At 38.7% G+C, this 19,160-nt stretch overlaps 1 protein-coding gene and 1 pseudogene across 14 annotated transcripts in view; one reads left to right on the top strand and one right to left on the bottom strand.

Moving 5' to 3' along the window:
* The window catches only part of WDR27 (WD repeat domain 27), a 275,520-nt gene that overhangs the window by 155,876 nt on the left and 100,484 nt on the right, over positions 1 to 19,160 (top strand). The window lies entirely within an intron of this gene.
* On the bottom strand, positions 7,893 to 8,502 carry LOC135970724 (uncharacterized; annotated as a pseudogene).

A 19,160-nucleotide genomic window follows, 5' to 3' on the forward strand; every position in this document is an offset into this window, starting at 1 on the left:
ACATACCCAAGAGCTAGACTGTAAGTAAAAACTGTCTCTAACAAACTAAGCAGGCACGTGAGGTCTCTCCAGTAGTTTGAGTTTTACATAAGCCAGCACCCCTAGTATAGTTATTGTTGATAAGAAACATGGCCAGACAGCTGGAGATTTTACATAGAAAGTTTCTTTCATAAAAGTATTCTCATTTTGTGGTAGCTTCTTGACCATTTCATCCGTGCTAAGCTTTGCTTGAGCTGTGGAACCCTTCCATGATGGGTTTGAGGGTCTGGGGGTAGAAGGGATTTGTGTCCTATTTCTCATCTGGAAACTGGAGAAGAGATGACCTCAGGTGTGCTCAGTGGCACGAAGAGGGTGGTGTCAGTGGTTTAGAATCTGCAGCCAGGCAAGTCTGAGGAGACTGTGGATACACATCTGCCCTATCCTCAGTGTCCCCACCGCTCTCTCTGAGCTCCTGAGGGCCCAGGAAGACTCAAAAGGGAAGCAGAAGGGAGTGCATGGAGGCTGGCTGTGAGCCAGCTTCATATGGGAGCTGGAGCCCAGGTCCCCGCAGCACAGCAGAGTGACTGTCTCAGATAGAGCTGCTGTGAACGCTCCTATACACAGGTTTTGTGTGAACAGAAGTTGTCTCTCCTCTGGGGCAAATGTCTAAGTACACAGTTGCTGGACTGTTGGGCAGTTGCTTGTTTCGTTTTCTTGGAAACACTGAACTGTTTTCAGAGTGACCATACCCTCTTACATTCCCACCAGCAGTGTGTGTGAGTGATTCATTTCTTCATGTCCTTGTCAGCATTTGATGTTGTCACTGTTTTCTATTTGAGCCACAGAGATAGGTGTGTCTGATAGATACCACACTATGGCTTTGATCTGTGTTTCCTTAATGGCTGGTGAGGCTGAGCATCTTTAATGTGCTTACTTGTCATCTGTGTAAGCCTCTTGGTGGCTTACAGAATATCTGTTCGTATCTCTTACCCTTTTTCTTTTTTTCTTCCCTTTTTCTAATTGAACTGTTTGTTGTTTTCCTGTTGAGTTTTGAGAGTCGTGTTTTTTATATATATATATATATATTTATGTGTGTATATATATGTATATATATATTTACTATGTATCATAAAATTTATATATATATGTGTGTGTGTGTGTGTATATATATATATATATATAGTATGTAGTCTAAATACTAGTGTTTTGTCAGATGTCTAGCTTGAAAATGTTTTATCCAATTCTGTAACTTACCTTTTCACCTTTTTATCCTCTTAACAGGTCTTTCACAGAGCAGAAGTTTTTTATTTTTATTTTTTTGGAGACAGGGTCTCACTCTGTCACCAAGGCTGGAGCACGGTGGCGCAATCTCAGCTCACTGCAGTCTCTGCCTCCCGGCTCAAGTGATCCTCTGACCTTAGCCTCCTGAGTAGCTGGGACTATAGGCACCACCACGCTGTACTAATTTTTGTATTTTTACGTAGAGATGGGGTCTCATCACCTCAAACTCCTGGGCTCAAGTGATCCACCTGCTTCAGCCTCCCAAAGTGCTAGGATTACAGGGGTGAGCCACCAGGCCCGGCTGGATGAGGTATAATTGGTCAACTTTTCCTTGTATAGATTCTTCTTTGGTGCAAAATATAAGAACTCTGCCTAACCCTAGATCCCATGGATGTTTTATTATGTGTTTTTCTAAAAGTTTTATAATTTATTTTGTACCTTTATCAAATATTGGTTGGGCATATTTGTGTGGGTCTGTTTCTTCATTCTCTATCCTGTTTCATTGCCCTGTGTCTTTGTCTCTTCACCAGTACCATACTGTCTTGATTAGTGTGGCTGTAAAGTAAGCTATACTGTGAGGTAGAGTAATTCCTCTCATTTTATTCTTGTTTGTCAAGTTTTAGCTATTTTAGTACTGTGCCATTCCAGATAAATATTAGAATAAGCTTGTCTGTGTCTACAAAAATTCTTTTTGGGATTTTGGTTAAAATTTCATTAACCCTATAGATAAATCTGGGGGAGAATTTACATTTTTACTATGTTGAGTCTTCCAGTACATGGAACATGGTTTGTATTTCCATTTATTTTGATATTTGATTTCTTTTGTCAACATTTTGTAATTGTCAGCAGGCATATATTACAGACTTTTAAAAAAAGTTATACCTAGGTATATAATTTTCTTTAGAATGATTGTAAATAATACTGTGTTTTAAAAGTTGGTTTCCACATGATCATTTTTAGGATATAGAAATGAGACTGATTTGGGCTGGGTGCAGTGGCTCACACCTGTAATCCCAGCACTTTGGGAGGCCAAAGCAGTTGGATCACTTGAGGCCAGGTATTTGAGACCAGCTTGGCCAACATGGCGAAACCCCATCTCTACTAAAAATACAAAAATTAGCTGGGCGTGGTGGTGCCTGTGGCCCCAGCTACTCGGAAGACTGAGGTAAGAGGATCGCTTGAACCTGGGAGGCGGAGGTTGCAGTGAGCTGAGATCGCGCCACCACACTCCAGCCTGGGTGACAGAGCGAGACTCCATCTCAAACAAAAAAAAAAAAAAGAAAAAGAAGTGAGACTGATTTTATGTGATGATATTATATCCTGCAACTTTGATGAATTTACTCATTAGTTCTAAGAGTTTTTTTTTTTTTAAATAAATGTCTTGGGATTTTCTCTGTAAATAAGCATGTCCTCTGCAAATAAGGACAGTTTATTTCCTCCCCCAAATCTGCCCTGCTCTTGCCTAGCTCAGTCGCTATACGCTAGAGCACTATGTGGACTGGGAGTGTGAGAGCAGACATCTTTTCATCATCCCCAAACTCAGGGGAAAGCATCCGGTCATCACCATTATGTGATGTTAGTTGTGTTTTCTTGATGCTGTTTATCAAGGCAATGTTCCTCTCTTCCTGAATTGCTGAGCTTATATTAAATATATGTTGCCTTTTCCAAATACTTTTCTGCAACAATTGTTACCATATAATTTTTCTTCTTTAGCTTGCTGATGTGATCAACTGTGATATTTTGATATTGTGTAACGTAATATGTCAATATTTGAAATCTGCACGACTCAGTGAACTGATGTTTTCTAGGTGATTAATGCATGTTGTTACAAAATCATACATTGGTGAAAATCTATTCAAAGTGGAAGATAGACCAATAGATTTTAATGCTTCAAAATGCAAACAATTTATTGACAAGATTTCAAGTTTCACAACTCACATAACCTTTAGGAAATATACACTCATCACATTTTGAAGTAGTATTAAAAAAGAATTATTCACAATTATCTGAAATGAGTATTAAAAATACTTCTTCCTTTCCCAACCCCATGTCTTCAACCCAAACAACAGATTGCAACAGACTGAATGCTGAAAAAATATAAAACCACATGGCATTCATCTCACCAATTTGTTTTTGTTTAGGAAAATATAATTACCATATAAAATAAGTTCTGTTAAAAGGCAATGGATTTGTTATTATGAATTTAAATAAATTAATAAATACATATTTTTAAAACTTTTCATTTTAAATTTCTAATTTGCTAAATATTGGTAGAAATTACCCACATGAGTAAAAGCCCTTTGAAATCTCAATAATTTTTAAGAGTATGAAGGGGATATTAAGACCAAAATGTTTAAGAACTGTTGTCCTATGATGGGATTATTCTGGCTTTAAATAGTTCCTTGTACTCAGTTTGGTAAGACATTTCTCTAGAACTTTGCCTATTTGCTGAGTATTCAAATTTATTGGTGTCAGGTTGTTCATTGCCTTTTCTTATCATTTTTTGCTTAACTTTTAAAAAAATTTTGATATTATTTGAAACTGATAGAAAAGATATAAAAATAATATGTAAAATACTATATATATTTTACCCAGATTAAATAATTATTTTATTTACACATGTCCCATTTTCTTATTGATTTATTATTTGTTCATATTCCTTCCTTCTCATTCTTCTTACATGTAGCTGATTAGCACCTTCACTCTGGTTAGTCCGTGCTGAGATGCTCTGTAAGTCTAAAATACACATGAGATTTTGAAGCCGTAGTACAAAAGATATGTTTGCTCAATAATAATTTTTATCTTGATTATGTATTGAAATATTTTCGTTTAATGCATTAACTCAAATATCAAAATTAAATTATTTAAAATATGGCTACTGGAAAATTTAAGATCATACATATGGCTTGCATAAGATTTTTATTAGATTGTGTATATTATAAATTTAGTTTCCAAACTGCTTGAGAGTTGGTTGAAATATGATTCCCTTTATGCCTAAACACTTTAGTATGCATTCCCTAAGACCTAGAACATCCCCTTACGTAATAGAGGACAGTTACCAAAGTCAGGAAATGTAACATTAATACAAGACTATTACCTGTTTATCTACTCTACAGTTCACTTCCAATTTTAACGTTTAAAAATGCTTTGTCACTCTTTTTCCTCTTCAGGATGATGCGTTTCATTTAGTTATTTTGTCTTGGTCTCTTGGAATATATTCTAAGCCTTTCTGTCTTTCTTGACCTTGACATTTTTAAAAAGTACAGGTCAATTCCTTTGTAACATTTTCCTCATTTGACATTTTTGATATTGTCTTATAATTAGATTTTTTGGGGGGCAGGAATGCCACAGAAACGAAACTGTACTTTTCTTTCATCAGTCGTTAAATGATGTTGGCTTGTTCCAATGAGTTTCATCAGTAAATGATGTTGGCTTGTTCCAATTAGTATGTTTAATTTAATAACTGGCTCAGATACTGCTGATCAGATTTCCCTATTATAAAGTCAGTTATTTTTCTCTATAAAATTAATAAGTGGTTTTTGGCTAGATACTTCAAAATGACATAAATATCCTATTTATTGTTAAACTTTTAACTACCCATTTGATGATTCATTGATAAAATTTGGCATTTTTGCATATACATTTTTACCTCCTTAAACTCACCTTTAAAAATAAATTATGAGCTGTATGAGACAGCACGGTTTGCAAGTGTCATCCTCAGGATTTATGCAAATATCTAAAATCTACACCCCTTTCCTATGAAAAGTTTTGAAGGAGGAACAGTGGACCTATGTAACAACAGTTTGTCTTCAGAAATCCTGAAGTTGTTCCCTTAATATAAAATTGTGTTCCCTATTTGTCTGGAGGAGGAAAAAACCTAGAAATAGTCATTCATTCAGAAAATAATTAATCTTTATTAACTGACATGTTAAGATTTATCATCATTATGTATTATATTAGAATTTTTTTTTTTTGAGAGGGAGTCTTGCTCTGTCGTCCAGGCGGGAGTGCAGTGGCGTGATCTCAGCTCACTGCAAGCTCCGCCTCCCGGGTTCACACCATTCTCCTGCCTCAGCCTCCCGAGTAGCTGGGACTACAGGCGCCCGCCACCACGCCCGGCTAGTTTTTTGTATTTTTTAGTAGAGACGGGGTTTCACCATGTTAGCCAGAATGGTCTCGATCTCCTGACCTCGTGATCTGGCCTCCCAAAGTGCTGGGATTACAGGCTTGAGCCACCGTGCCCAGCAACATTAGAATTTTTAGGTCTCAAGATATTTTGCTTAACTTATGCCTACTTCTTGGATAGAGTATAAAATTCATTAAGTACTTTTTTCTTTTCCTTTTGTCAGATTTGCTTGTGGTTGCAACTCATAGGGGTTACCGGGACCATCAGTCCTTTTGCTGAAAGTTTTCTTAGTCGTCTCTCCGTTAGACCCAGCTTTTCTTCTATTAGATCCCTCAGAAAGAGTTGGTGGTTAGAGACCACCCAAGTTCCTGCGTGTTAAAGCTGTTTCTCTATGGCCTCATGCCCGAAGGCCAGCTGGCTGGTTCTGCAATCTCAGCACACGGTTTCTTACTGACGTGTCTGACAGTGGTGCTGCCCTGTGCCGTGTGCTGTGCTTGACGCATTCACATTCCTCTGCAACTCGTCCATCCCCGTAGAGAATTCTCAGTGAAGTCTTATTGTTTCACTGATACCCAGCTCAGAGTAGGTCGCTGTGGGTCCGGATATAGATTTGTATCCTTTTTTATGAATCCGGAAATTTTTCTTATAGTTTTAAATATTGGTTTGTTCTACTGTTTATTTTTACTTTCTTCAGGGATTCTGGTTTTATGTATGTTATTTCTTCTTTGCCTGTCATTCATTTTATTGTTTGCCTTGCCCTGTTTATGTCTTTTTAACCTCTTTTCTATTTTAGGGTTTTTTGTTTTTTTTTTTTTCCTTGCCTTTCCTTAATGGTCCTTATTACATTTTTATTTGAGTCTGCTTTTCCTTGTTCGCCTTGTACTTTATTGTAAATTCTGAGGGAGGCTTATTTTAGATAGCAAAGAATCAATTAAAGTGAAGGCTAGAATAAAGTTTTCTTCAGTGATGCAGAGAAATGGTATTCATGTCCAAAGCACTTCCCCTGGAGAGTTTACTTGAGCAGATACACCAATAAAATGAGGGTTCTGAGAACAGAGAAGGCACGGAATCCAGGAAATAACTAATCTAACCCAGGAGAGCGATGGAGGGAAATCTCAGGCCTCAGCTATGTCTCAGGGTTAGAAAATACCAGGCCCAGGATCATGCAGGTGGACAGAAAATTTTGGGATGATCGCAGGGTAAAAGATTCTATTCAGGCTGGGCGCGATGGCTCATGCCTGTAATACCAGCACTTTGGGAGGCCCAGGTGGGAGGATCATGAGGTCAGGAGTTCGAGACAAGACTGACCAAAAAACGGTGAAACCTTGTCTCTACTAAAAATGCAGAATTTAGCTGGGCATGTTGACGCGCACCTGTAATCCCAGCTGCTCAGGAGGCTGAGGCAGGAGAATTGCTTGAACCTAGGAGGCAGAGGTTGCAGTGAGCCAAGATCCTGCCACTGCACTCCAGCCTGGGCGACACAGCCAGACTCCCTCTCAAAAGAAAAAAAAAAAAGAGAGATTCTATTCAATAAGAACAATACTGAGAAGACAGAAAATCTTCAAGATATGACAGAAATAAATTAGTTTAAGTAAACAAAGAATATATGATCTCAATGTGAAAGAAATCAATGTAATTTTAAGCATCGTGATAGTAAGCAAGTTATATGGCATGGGGCAAGGGTGCATTTCAGTTGGGTGTGAGGAATATTTTGCTTTTGTTACCTAAATAGTCATTCTAGGGGCCATAGGGAAAGAAGAGTCACCCTAGCATGTTCTTGACTGCATGATGAATAATTTTACATAAGCAAAAGAAATACAATGCTGATTATTGATTTTGAATTTCTTTATACCATCCATAGGAAAGGATAGAAAACCTGGTTGTAGCTGTAGAAAACCACCTACGTGTTAACAGCTATGGCCATTTAAAATTTGGTTAAAAGATGTGAGAAGAGAGGTGGGTAGGCTTGCTGTTGGGAGGTAGCATTGCTGATGGACTCATTTTTCAGAGAGAGAGGAGTCTATGTAGGTTAACAGAAGAAAATAGTAAGTATCATCATATCATTGTATAGCCCTGGGAATGCGAAGTCCAAAGGGGTTATTGTGGCTGAGGTAACCTCTCTTCTTTCACAGGAGGGAGCCAACAGACACAAGCTGGGTTTTTAAAATTTTTTCACCCCCACCTACGGGCAGGACACAAACTGGTTTTGATCAGGAACCGCACCCATCACGGTCAGTCTTAGCGCTGACATTGCCTCTTTGGAACGGGCTGGTGAGTGGGGAGGGCTGGGAAGAAAGACTGTTGATTTGGAGTATAAGTTCTCTGAACTGCTTAGATGAAGGGGTGGCCAACCCTTCCACACCTGTGGGTATTTCTAATCGGGTGGGATGAGAAACTGAGAAAAGAAAGAAGACACAGAGTCAAAGTATAGAGAAAGAAAAGTGGGCCCAGGAGACCGGCGCTTAGCATACCAAGGACCTGCACCAGCACCGGTCTCTGAGTTCCCTCAGTTTTTATTGATTATTGTTTTCATTATCTCAGCAAGAGGAATGTGGTAGGAGAGCAGGGTGATAATAAGGAGAAGGTCAGCGAGAAAACATGTGAGCAAAAGAATCTATGTCATAAGTAAGCTCAAGGGGAGGTACTATGCCTGGATGTGTACATAGGCCAGATTTATGTTTCTCTCCGCCCAAACATCTCAGTGGAGTAAAGAATAACAAGGCAGCATTGCTGCCAACATGTCTCGCCTCCCGCCATAGGGCAGTTTTTCTCCTGTCTCAGAACTGAACAAATGTACAATCGGGTTTTATACCGAGACATTCAGTTCCCAGGGGCAGGCAGGAGACAGTGGCCTTCCTGTATCTCAGCTGCAAGAGGCTTTCCTCTTTACTAATCCACCTCAGCACAGACCCTTCCTGGGTATCGGACTGGGGAACGATCACGTCTTTCTTGTCCCACGAGGCCATATTTCAGACTGTCACATGGGGAGAAACCTTGGACAATACCCGGCTTTCCAGGACAGAGGTCCCTGTGGCTTTTCGCAGTGCATTGTGCCCCTGGTTGATTGAGACTAGAGAATGGCGATGACTTTTACCAAGCATACTGCTTGTAAACATTTTGTTAACAAGGCACATCCTGCACAGCCCGAGATCCCTTAAACCTTGATTCCATACAACATATGTTTTTGTGAGCTCAAAGTTGGGGCAAACTTACAAATTAACAGCATCTCAGCAAAGCAGTTGTTCAAGGTACAGATCAAAATGGAATTTCTTATGTCTTTCCTTTCTACGTAGACACAGTAACAGTCTGATCTCTCTTTCTTTTCCCTACACTTAGATTCAGATGTGAATTGTGGTATTTGAAACTTTTTTTTTTTTAAGTAAGGAATGGTGGTGGATGTCTAACATGATTCGCAGAGCAAGAAGGAAGCGAAGTATTTGGGGCAGCAGGCAAAATGAAACACTGACAGAGATGGCTAACTGCCAGAGCTTTATCTGGAATATCCTGTCAACATGAAATGGAATATTATGGCTGGGTCAGTTGCCTATCCTTCGTCCCATTAACTGTGGACAAGTGATGGCCAAGTTGCTACCCAGTGGGCTGGTGTGATGGGGGAGATCCCTCGATGAAGGATGTTGGAGATCCAGTTCTTATAGGCAGTGGACAGAAGGAACTGGGACACTCTGATGAGGCTGTCAGAAGACCAGGGGGCTGTGCCATGGAAACAACTCCAAAGCTTTGTACACCGTTAGTACAAAATGGAGGGCATGTAAACCACGAAAGGACAGTGTGCGTCCCATCCAGTTGTGAATTACACCCTAAGCTATTGCTTATTAATGATAAGGGACTAGAATGTCAACTCATTCTAATAAATTAGAGGAGATTCAAATTTGTCTTCAAAATAAAGTCTTTCTTATGCTGAGCTATGTTTCCTTCATTAAGATAGAACAGGGTGAGTGCAAGAAACTATGGCCTACACATTTATTTGGTAGTCTGTGATGTGTGTATTTGGTAGGATTGTATCATGGGAGTATGTCATTTACTATGTGTACTGAAGAACAAAAACTCTTGATATTACTGCATATGGTTAGTGTATACATATACACACATATATATGTGTGTGTAGAGTGTGTGTGTGTGTGTGTGTGTATTCCAGTATGTGGAGGCTTGGCTATGTTGCAGGCCTCTGTGAATAAACCCGTGAAAAGAGAGACCTTAACTGACATTGCGAGGTCCTAGAGGGAGATGAGTTTTCCTGGAATGAAGAAAAGGAGAGGAAGAGTAGGAAAATAACTATTTCTAAGGAAAATATCTACTTTTGGTTTCAAGAGTGACTTAAAGAATCAGCATTTTAGCTTGTGAAAGGTGGAATATCCATTCTTAAGAGTGATCTTATGGGAGGAGTCCACCCATTTGCTTTGCTTCCATGTTATTGAACCATGTCCCATGGTTGGAAGTTTCAGAGAGATTGATTTTCACTCAGAGTGACAAAGCACTTTCTACAGATTAAATGACATAAGAGTACAGGCTGTTGAAAAGAAGTTTCATGCTACCCTAAGCAGACTGAAGGATCACTTGGAGTTGTTACAGAGAATGCGTGTAAGGTTAGTGATTGACTAAACTACACACAAGGTGTTTCACCACCCTGTGACCATCAGGATTCTGCCAGACTTAATGTTCAATTTTAAACATTTTATTATGGAAATTTTAAACATATATTCAATGTTAATGAATTTCCACACACCCAACTGTGGCTAGCCTAGCTGCCCCAGTTGTCAGCTCATGGCTTATCTTGCTCCATCTCTCCCCACCCCCACCACACGTACACACCCAATTTGTTTTGAAGAAAATCTTTGGCATCCCATCATTTTGTCTGTAAATGCTTCAATATATAGTGATATCTACAAAAATCAGGGACTCTTGGCCATATGTTTTTAAACAACTTTATTGTTTAAAAAAAATATGATTTTCACACTCCTGGTCATTACTTTAATATATAACCCAAACCCTTCTGTTTCTTGCCATTTCCCCTGGTTTTTGTCCAGACTGCCGTCTCTTAACAGCTGGGCTGCTTCAGAATACTCCAGCTTCCCCGTATGTCCACTACTGCCTCTTCTACACCCACAGCCAGATAGCCTAAGACACAGGTCAGATCAAGTGATTCTTCTGGCACTACCCCCATGGTGGTTCATTCTACCCAGAATAAGATTGAAGCCCACGCCCATCACATCAGTGACCTCCCGTCATCTGATCCTTGCTCACATTCCACCCTCTATCCACTCTCCCCCATCCAATACTCTCCAACATTACAGGCAAGTTTTCTGCTTCTCGATCGTTTCTGTTTTACACCAAGCTCTTCCACTTTGGGAGTTCGGCATGTGCTAGTCTTCCTGACTAGGATGGTTTTGCAGAGATTTTCTCACGAATGACTTCTTGTCTTTCAGATCTCAGGTCCCAAATCACATCTTCAGAGAGACCTTCTTTGATCACCCAATTTAAAGCAGCTGTCTTACTCATTCCCTATCACATCACCCTATCCTGTGTTCATTGCAGCACACAAATCTCAACCATTGTCTTGTCTATTCGTACATTTCCTTATTGGATGCTCCTCCCTCAAGAGCACAAGCTACATAAGAAGAGAGATCTTACCTGTATTGTTTACTGTCTGGGAGGCAGCTGACCTGCGATTCCTCCCTCTCAACCACTAGGAATACTAGGGGGCACTTGAAGAAAAAGAAAGAAGACAGGTGACCTACATGCGTCTCTTATGTGAGGATAATGGGCCCCCTGGTAAAGAGAGCCATGATGTTTGCTGTGAAAAGGGCCCTTATCTATGTGCTGGTTTTAGCAGGATGTCTCTGGGTTAGGATTGCATGGTAAATAAATCTGTGATCTATGGATCCATGAGTTGTGGCTCTCTAGAGAACCAGACAGCTATTTGAAGTATTAAATGGAGATGTTTCATAACCTATATCCCTAGATCCTTCAGTCTGCTTAGAGTAGCATGAAACTTCTTTTCAACAGCCTGTACTCTTATGTCATTTAATCTGTAGAAAGTGCTTTGTCACACTGAGCGAAAATCGATCTCTCTGAAACTTCCAAACATGGGATATAGTTCAATAACATGGAAGCAAAGCAAATGGGTGGACTCCTCCCATAAGATCACTCTCAAGAATGGATATCCCACCTTTCACAAGCTAAACAATAATTGCTCTTGTTTATCATTTACAGTGTGTACAAATCTGGTGAGAAACCTGCACTCTCTAACCTGAACTAAACCATGTACCTTACCCAGAGACTAAGAGGGAAGGGAAGACCTGGAGACCCACACAGGATGTCTTAACTTCTTCCTGCTTTTCTTGTGCCTCTTGGTGGCTGTATCCCTCTAATGATTGGAAAAGCTGGGTCCTAGGTGAGATTTCTGGTTTGTGTCTGACTTGACATCTGATCACTTTTGTGAGCCCAGCGGCCTAATCCCAGAGCCTCGAGCACTGCTTGGTTTCAAGAGCATTTGGTGAATATTGGTTGTGTGAGTGAGCATGATCACACATTTGTTCCAGGGTTGGCAGAGCCAGGTTTTCTTTTGTAGTTTTTTTTTTAAGCAATCTGTGTCAGAATAAGACTAGTTTCATTAGTTCTGCACTTTAAATGGGAGATCCAGATATCTACAAATAAACCTAGGATTATCATGGCATTTGTTAGAATTGAGGTTCATAAAAATAATGGACCTAATTTGGAGAATGCTCCCTTGCAAATATTTAATGACTCTGCTGTAGCTGGTGGAGTGAAAGTGTAGCTCTGGTGATGCACATGGACTGAACTTGAGAAAAGTGGGGTGTCCTTGCTGTTATGCAAGGCTCATGTCAGGTGTGGTCTTGATATAAGGCTTATGATTGTTTTTTTAAAAGTTCTACCTGAAGGGAATCTTAAAAGGAAAAAGTCCTCAAGTTATAAACCACAGAAAGCCTCATGCTTTTTTGAACTATTAGCCCAGTACTTCATTTTTATTCCTTTTGAGCCTGTTTTTGCTGTTGGCACAGAGGATAATTTAATGCTTTCCAGAGATGAAATCTTACAGGCATGCTGGCAACTTCTGGATTTGCTTCTGTAAAGTGATCTCTCAGCCTTGTGTGTAGTTATTGGTTTTAATTCCTTTAAATTAAAGTATGTGGGAACAGTATTGGATTTAATGGAGACAAAGTCTGGAACTATGGATTAGCCCTGGTATTTTCTGCTGGAAACATTACTCTGAAGTGAATACACTGGGTATCAGAGCTACACAATAATTGCTCTTGTTTGTCATTTACAGTGTGTACAAATCTGGTGAGAAACCTGCACTCTCTAACCTTCATCTTGAACCTCCTTTGTTGCTCTTGTCTGACTTACCAAGTTCTGTGGTCCACATACTTTATGAAAGCAGAGCTTTCCTGAGCCGGGTGGTCTTGGACAGGCAGATGCACATGGTTAAGTTAAACGACATGGTCGTTTTAAGCTGCATTAAGTACATCTGGGCAAGTTAGTAAGCCTCATTTCCCAGGATAAAGTGAACTACTGGAACATATTTTATTGCCTTTTAATTTTGCCTTTGGATTTTCATGATTTATGTTAGATTATTAAAAAAAGAAAGAAAAAAGGACTTCTGATAGATTAACCTATTTTTTCCTTGTTGCTGAATTTGAGTTTGAAATCCTTCATGGTATTCCTGTGTGACTCCAATACCTTTTAACTGTCAGATCCAAGAAAAGCTAATACAGTTTTGAATCTTAAAGAAAACCATGGAAAGGGAAAATCGGCCCTGGCATGTCAGGTGAGCTGTATTTATTATTTGGATCCAAATAGATTTTTATCTGATGTTCCTTAGGTGCTCTGACACTGATGTGAATGTAGTTGTTTACTCTACTGTTAGGTATCAAACAACGATAGCATCTTCATACCAGATGGAACCTAAAGACCACCTGATTCCATTTTTAGCCAAAAGAAAATAGGTGACTAATTGAAAATTACGTGCTTGTTCATAGCAGAGCTAGTATCATAGAGGTCTTCTTGAGTCCTGGATTGGTGCTGTTTTTACACTATGCCATGGTAGCATTGTAGTATTAGAATTTTGCCTTTGAATGATTTGGCATTTTATTTTCTAGACAAGTTTTTTTTTGTAAAATTATACCTTAAATAATTCACAGAAGAATTTAATATTCATAGGTATTTTTCATACTAATATGTTCTTTAGTATAAATAAGTTCATGTTTTACCTAGCTAACAAATTATTATATCCAGATATTGAATATATGAAATTCCTAAAGCAGGGAAGCAAAGAATAAGAGCTAGAGCTGACCAAGAAAAAAGAGACAAGACTCAAATTACTAAAATCAGGAATGAAAGAGAGACCATTACCACCAACTTTATAGAGATTTTAAAAATTATAAATGAATATTTTAACTACTATATTACAATAAATTAGATAACTTAGATTAAATGGACAAATTCCTAGAAAGACATGAGTTATTGAAATTGACTCAAGAATAAGTAGAACATTGAACTAGATCTATAACAAGTAAAGAGATTAACTTAGTAATAAAAAAAGAACTTCCCACAAAGAAAAGCCAAGGATAAGATGGCTTCACTGTTATGCCTACCAGACACTTAAAGGGGAATTAATACTAATTCTTCACAAACTCTTACAATATATAGAAGAGGAGGGAATACATCACTCTGTGAGATGAGTATTACCCTGATTCCAAAACCAGATTAAAAACATCAAAAAATTAGAAAACTAAGATCAATATTTTCTGTGAATAGAAATACAAAAATCTCCAACAAATTACTAGCAAATAAAATCTAGCAATCTATGAAAAGGATTACACACCATCAGCAAGTGGGATTCATCCCCAGAATGCAAGGTTGGTTTAACAAATGCAAATTAGCTCATGCAATGCATCACATCAGCAAAACAAAACCACACAATCATATCAACATGCACAGGAAAATGATTTGACAAAATTTAACACCCAGCCATGGTACAAACACTCAACAACAGCAACAGCAGCAAATGGAAGGGGGCTTCCTCAACTAATAAAGCCACCTGTGAACCCTGTGACTACCATCAGTCTTAATGGTGAAAGGCTGGGTGCTTTCCCCAAGATGAGGAAAAACAAGGATGTTCATTCTCACCACTTCTGTTCATCATTGTACTGGATGTTCTAGTCAGGGCAATTAGGCAGAACACACATGCACACAGGCACATGTATGCATACACATGCACACATACACACACACACACACACACAGGCTTACCTTCTTGAGAACCATTACCAGCTGGTGATGCATGGTTGCTTGTGGGATTGTCACCTTCCTTGAGAGTTTTGGGGTGAAGCACATGCTCATCACTGCAGAGCACAGGGAATGGATGACCTATTAAAGGAGGGTGACTAAAACCTTACTCCTGCCGTCTTTAGGGAACTTCTGAGATTCCAACTAGGCATTCCTTTCCGATGGATCTTTCTCAGGAAATACATTCTCCACTATTTCCTATTTAGTTGCTTTTGTTATTTCCATACAAAAAAGTTTCAGGAGTCCCCAGTCACTCCTGGACATGGGATATAAGACTCATTTCTGTCTAGCACACAGCACACAATCCTTCTCACCTCACCCCCCCATTTTCCTGCAAAGCCATTTGCTCCAACCACGTGGGCTGTCTCCCTCCTTCCGTGCCATGCTCTCTCACACAGCTGTGCCTGTGTCCTGTGCTTTCTTCTTTGGAAACCCTGAGCTCCGCTACCTCCTTTGCCAATCCTCATCTGCCCTTGAAGCTCTGTCTAACACATGTGTTCTCTGGGAGCCTGTCTTCCTCTGAGCAGGTCTCAGGCTTTTCTGTTCAGCTCTTTCATAGACCTGTAATTCACTTTCCTGTTTCCCCTCTAGACTTTGGTCTCTTGAGACCTCTACATCTCCAGAGTCTGACACACACACATATATATGTTTTTATTTTTGCCCTAAACTGTAGGTGCTCAAAAATAGGTGCTGGATTGCTATCAATAGTCAGGAGACCTCCCAGTGATACAGGCCCAGGGATAATTCCCTTTCTAGGTGTAACTTCATCTGAAGCATCTTTTTTTTTTTTTTTTTTTTTTTTAATTTTATATTTTCCTGTCTTTGGGGTCTAGATTAAGGGACTGCCAGAAGCCAGAGGTTACAATTGTTATTTCAGTTAACCAACTATGAAAAGAACCTGTTTTACCCAACAATAAATATACGCATCTACCCATTTACAAATACACCTATGTCACATAAAAATTGAAAAATACGCAAAGTTTATTTGCATATTTTTGACTAAAGTGAACAAAATTTCATTTTTATGGCTAAAGTAAACAGAACTTCAAAGACAATTGAATGTAATTTTCATTGTGCATTTGTGGGTGTTCTGCTAAAAGATTGGCAATGTGTTTCTCATTTTTTAATAATAATAAATAGGAAGTCGAGGCAATTCCCTCTGCTCTGTTCACGTTATGGATTTGATGAAAGGAATTTTTCTACTCAATATTAGATCTTTATTCAATAATTTGTTATGGACTTTGGTAAAATTCATGTCTGCTTTCTTTTATGCAATTAAAAATAAATGAAGTAAACTTCTTTGAGATTTTCTATTTTGATTTTTTTTCTGATTCCCATTTTTAGTATTTTCTATTTCTGTTAACGTCTCATCTTGTACTCATTCTCAGTGACTCCAAGTATTAAAAAATAAGGGAATTATGTGAAGTATAAAAATGTGAAATGTTTTTCCGTGATAAAATATAAGTTTTAAAAAGGTAAGAAATAAAAAAATTGAAGGTTATATGTCTTCAAATAATTATTCAAAACTTTTCACTTTTATTAAAATTTAAAATGTACAATGATAAGTATACAATTTGTTGTATCCAAACTTTAAATAAAGTGGAAATGTTTTAGTTTATTTAAGACTTTAAAGATATTTTTATTGGGAAAGAAAGAAAATTAAAATAGAATCTTCAAGGTCTGTCTTTGCCACAGTAAAGAGTAGTAATTAACACATCACACTGGTTACATCCAGAGACAGAGCTGTATGGAGAATAAAGGCCGAGACGGGCAGATCACAAGGTCAGGAGTTTGAGACCAACCTCGCCAACATGCTGAAACCCCATCTCTACTAAAAATACAAAAATTAGCCGGGCATGGTGGTGGGCGCCTGTAATCCCAGCTACTTGGGAGGCTGAGGCAGGAAAATCGCTTGAAACCAGAAGGTGGAAGTTGCAGTGAGCTGAGATCGCGCTGCTGCACTCCAGCCTGGGCAAATGAGTGAAACTCCATCTCAAAAACAAAACAAAACAAAACAAAAGAAAACAAAAAAACTGTTTAATGTTACAGAATTCTCCTCACCTGCCCTGTGCACCTGCTGTGATTTCATGTCATTTGCAGACCATAGGTAGAGCAGAGAACACTCAGCGAGCTGGATGCTTGGGTGCTTCTGGGAAACAAACTGTGTTCTGCAGGAGTCTGTTGCACATCTGCTGTCTGCCAGGAAGTATTTGACAAGTTACTGAATTGTCTTTCTCTTATCCAAATGTTTCCGTTCCTCAGATGGATTGGAAGCAGTGTTTGCTCCCCAATGTCCATGGGATTAAGATATAATTGTCTTTAGTTTCGAAAGGCAGTAATCTTCACTGGTTTAAGGAAATAATCAACATGAATGAACTCCAGTAAAAAAAAAAAAAATGAAGATTCAATGTCATTCTTAATTCTAGAAAAGCTCCTTGCTTCCTAACTCTGGACCTAAGAAAACAAGAAAACCAGCATCAATTCACTTATTGAAATGCTAACATCAAGAGGGTGTATTTTTATGTACAAAATGTAATCCATATGTCCATTCATTCAACAAATATTTAATGAGTGCCATGAAAACAGGTGAACAGGGCTGACCAAGATTCTGTTTTCATAGACCTTAATCTAGTGAAAAACACAGACAACATGTCAGGCAGCGCTAGGTGCTGTGGCAGAAACGGTAGAATTTGATACAAAGTCACTGCTGTGTTTGGGAGGCTGAGATCTGACCAGACATCAGCTTTTTAACATGAGGAAGGACATGGATGCATCTCAGACATGAGATGTGTATGCATGAATGTTAGGAAAGTTTACGATGATTCTTAGAAATGTAATCTCTAATCACAGAATTTAGACCTATGCCTCTTGTTAAATTTAGAATTTAGCCTTTGGTAATGGATGCATTATTTTCATTGAGTTTACAGAAGGGAGAGGTTCGATGCTCTGTGAGTGAGGGAGGGTAGAGAGGCACCGGCCTCAAGAAGGCTGAGCTGCTGCTGGGCAGTGCTGCATTATACCAGCCATAAACATTGGTCGCCTCCATGCACTGTAGCCTCCCACGTAACGTGGGTGAGCCAGTGAAACCACAGAATCATCCCAAAGGCTGTGTTATGCTTTCATACAGTTGAGGCCATTTATGTCTCCTCCTAAAACGTACACAGTCACGCATACTGAGGAGCAGAGGTCGGGAGGCCCTCGTGTGTGCAGCTTGCGGAAAACAGAGCAGCATTTGTAAATGTTGATACATAGAACAAGAAACTTACCAAAGGAGGGATAAGAAAAAAGGCAGGTCTCTAAAATTAGTCACTGAGGACTTGTTTTCATCTCTTTTTTGAAAGGTCATGGGGGTTTCTCTTGAGCTAGAATGGAGGCAATTTGTGCAGTGCATGGACCAATCAGTGTGAGGGTACCTGAGTTTCCAATGACATATTTGCAACTGTTTGTGTTCATAGCTTTTGAGCTATGGCCATGGAAGATGGTTCATATTATATTTAATGGTTGTTGATCCAGTATCTGGCCAGTGGAAGATATTTGTTCCTGATGGTCTGGCAGAGCTTTCGGCTCTGCAAACACTCATTGCCGTGGCTTCCAGCCCGAGCACATTGTGGTCACATCGCAGGAATGTGACAGTTGGACTGTAATTTTAGTTCTGCTCAATTTCTTTGTAAATGATTTATAAACCCAACTTGAAAAATTAGTCTTTAAATAGGTTGCAGCATTTTAGTTATACTCAACACATAGGATTCCTATTACACATCTAATTCTATTATTTCTAGTTATGGCACAGTGCTAATGAAGTTTGTGAATTACAAAAATATGGCAACTATTTTTTTTTTCATTCAAAGATAAATGACCTTAAAGTAAACAATTAAATAATACCAAGGGAAAAGATACAATGTAATATATAATACCCCACAATGTAAAAGCTTATGCAAATTTTGAAGTATTTGTGCTTATAGTATTCTAACAGATATTTTAAATGGTGGTCCATTTGAATGAGCCTGTCCAAAACATGTTTATTTCAGTTATTTACTGAAAGACAAGCTAGAGTTGATTAAAAAGTGAAGCATAACTCTGATTTAATGAGTGCAGTTTGGCCATTTAAAAAACCCTCTATTCTTAGTAGAGTCTTTGTAGAATATGCATTTATTTTATTGGAAATGTAAGATGCAGATACAGAAAAATAATATGTTGGTGTAATTATTTTTTAACTTCAGAAATATTATTTCTAAATGTTTTCTTACTTTTTAAAGGAACAACATATTTTGGAAAATAGAAACTATAAATAGACAAAACAAAGGGAACAAATGAAGAGAAAAAACACAATAGCTTATTAGCATTAGCTGCCCCACCCCACAGAGGTAACTTACCACTGTTAACATGGTAGCATGTAAACTTCATTCTCTCCCTGAATGTGTGGGTGTGTATGTGTCTCTTTACACAT

This window comes from Macaca fascicularis, chromosome 4, assembly GCF_037993035.2.
Source record: "Macaca fascicularis isolate 582-1 chromosome 4, T2T-MFA8v1.1".
NCBI lineage: Eukaryota > Metazoa > Chordata > Mammalia > Primates > Cercopithecidae > Macaca > Macaca fascicularis.